The sequence below is a fragment of the Cupressus sempervirens genome, chromosome 4 (genome assembly GCF_028749045.1).
Source record: "Cupressus sempervirens isolate cs-2001-9-10 chromosome 4, ASM2874904v1, whole genome shotgun sequence".
In the NCBI taxonomy this organism is placed as follows: Eukaryota; Viridiplantae; Streptophyta; class Pinopsida; order Cupressales; family Cupressaceae; genus Cupressus; species Cupressus sempervirens.
The window spans coordinates 354,015,370-354,018,387 of NC_143121.1; the positions used below are offsets into that span (position 1 = coordinate 354,015,370).

General features: G+C 34.9%; 1 pseudogene; it reads right to left on the reverse strand.

The window, feature by feature from the left end:
* Positions 1-1,398: 1,398 nt before the first annotated feature.
* Positions 1,399-2,688, reverse strand: LOC149561514 (3-hydroxy-3-methylglutaryl-coenzyme A reductase 1 pseudogene; annotated as a pseudogene).
* Between the last annotated feature and the right edge of the window lie 330 nt (positions 2,689-3,018).

Here is a 3,018-nt window from a genome sequence, read left to right on the forward strand (position 1 = left end):
ATAATGTATTTTTTTCTGAATGAGTCTATATAGACGTTGAGTTTGAATTGAGTGTAAGTATAGATCGTGTTCTATTTTCTATCTTAAGGTCTGCAACTGGTACAATTGTGATCAGACAAGCACATCTTATTTTATTCATTGATCAATTGTTTATGTGAAATCATCCTCATTTAAGACTGAAAATTTCTGCTTAGATGACCGACCTTATTAGTAATGTCATGGGATAATTTGGGTGCTGACCTGTACTATTCCCAAATCTTTATTTACTGACTATCTGCTATAGATTATGATGCCCATGTAATCTATACCAATCTCATACCATAAATATCCAGATATCTTTAGCCTTAGTGCGGGCCAAGTGAGATATGTTTTCTGTCATTGCATTATTTCTTTCCCCTCAATTCTATCAAGTATAAATTGGGTAACATAGCTTATGGAATTTATTTAAGTTATCTGACTCTCGTGCTCAGTGCGTGGATATAAGTGGAGTCATTTGGAGGCCAAGACAACGTGAGGTACATGGGGAAGCTCACATGGTGCATTACAGCTCCCCGTGGATGCGCGTGGATGAACATCCAAGTACATCTACAGGGAGCTGTAACGCTCACTATGAGATTACCTTAGAATTTCTAGCCTAAAGTACACAAACTTAGTCTTTGTAATACTGATGCATTCTATCGACCATTGTATATAATATTGGTGCTGACCTATTTTTAATCTTTGACTGCTATATAATTGCCGATACACATATCACCTTTTTTAGTTCCTGCCATAGCAGGAAACTATTGGTAAGGCATGCAGCACAGCAAGTGATTAAACTTTTCTGCAATTACCAATTACAAATTACTTCTTATTACTTCAAGATATTAATACATGCTTACTACCTCTAGGAGTAAACTTGCATATTCTTTAACATACAGTTATTCGCAACATTGGTTGTTCCAAACAGTGGTTGTTCCCGACCATCACAATTCACAGCTACTCAACAAATTAACGTATATACATAAATTATAATAGATCAATTGGATGCATTGGTCTGAGAATGATTTTCATGATAGTTTAGACTTGGGTGTTGTATAGCATATCAGGAAGATTTTTTAAAGAAAATAATATCAAAATGCTCTATTTTTCTTTTGTATGTTTTGATTTTTTTTTGCTAACATTATGCTTTTGTGTTTGTTGAACAGAAATATTTGTTGAGTGGTCCAATAAAATACTAGTAATTAGTATGAAATTAGCCCAGATATATGTGCTGGTAGCAATTTGTGAAGTGAAGTAGTATGCAAGTGATGTCCTTGTATTCTAAAGTTGCAGACACATGTCATTTCTTACTTATATTTTCTTTTTTATTGCTCAAGAAAGTGAACATTAAATATATAGAAGAGGAGTACAGAAAATTTAACTTTGGTGGTAAGATAAGATTTTTGGGATTGCTAGGTTTTGTGCATTTGTTCCAAGAGATGAAGCATTCACTTTTTTCACTCCCAACATGTTCATGCATAGTGCCTATAAAGACAATTGTGTCCCACTTCCCATTGTTCCCCAATCCATGCATGAAATGGTAACTAAAATATATAGATCTTAGCCACTATTGGAAAGCTCCATTAGGATAATGTAGTGTGAGGACTCTACATTCAATGTGAAATCTTGGTCTATTGCAATGAACACAAGTGAAACAATGTTCGCAGCATGGCCATTGAATTCTCCCATAGAATTCATGTCAAGAACTCTGACTGGAGAAATTCCAATAGATTTTGAACCCCCTTAGAAACCATGTTCATTCCCATTGTGTCTCTAGTGGAGTAGCATAATGTCATATACAAATTATTTCTTGGAACTGCACATTTTATGCCTTGCACCCTAGCAAATCTTCTAGTCCTATTGAAGATGTTAGTGATGTGCTCAGATTTTGTAGGATCCTTAGGATAGTACTTGATATTCAACATCTCTTATAATACTCTGAAACCTAATGACAGGAGCCCTAGTCATGTCATCACTAAGAAGAATGGTTGTAGCTCCACTAATCATAAGAATGGCCTTGCAACCTCTTTTTGTACTGTAGTTGTCATAGGCACCATGTACTCAAACACATTGACTAACAAAGGTGGTGCTACATTCATAGGTTTTTTCACATATATCCAAGGGACATTTCATAACACTTCCCAATAATAAACTGATAAAGAAATTCCTCCAAGTGAAATCATCAAGACATCTTGTAGTCAAGAGCTTTGATGCCCTCCTCACAAAGAAAAATCTCTTACAATTCCCAAGGGAGGATATAAGTGAATAGGATGCCGCAATTCCATTGCACACAACACATGCAATTTCTTCATATTTATTGTCACCAAGGGCAAGTCCCTTGAGTTGGATCTCATGCTTCTTAACAATAGTTTCTTCTTTTGTTGGTAGCGGACAAGCCATTATAGAGTCATTCGAATCCTCCTTATTAAACTCATCCCAAGAGCTATCATTTCTCTTGTTGATGAAGTTTTTGATATAAGCAATTCTAAAAAAGCCAAAATGATAGACAAAGGAAGCTAGCTAAGCCATAATGGCCACGAGCTCTCCAAATATTAAAACTTGGAGAGGTGTTGACATTATGATCTTCTCCCTCCATCTCCTTATCAAGAATATGACACAATAAAAAAATATAAAGAAGACCTTATTGGTAAGGCCTAGAGGAAGAATTTAATTTTGGATGTAGCTGAATAAGTTTTTGTAGTGTTAGAGGGTCAATGAATAAGGTTGATGAATGAGTATGAAGACAATTTGATGTTGTGTGATAAACATATAGAATAGCACCACTAGGTTGTTTTCCATTAGTAGAAACAAGAACATAAATATGTTCGTTATCTCTTAGTGCAAGATGTGCCGATGAATTTAGTATTTAACATAACTTTATCTATTATAGATGTCTTCCAAGATATTGACCTATAATTGATATGGTGACCATGCAATTGTCCTATACTTGAGTGTCACAATCAACTCTACAAATTCATTTGTGAAGTAAATTTTTTC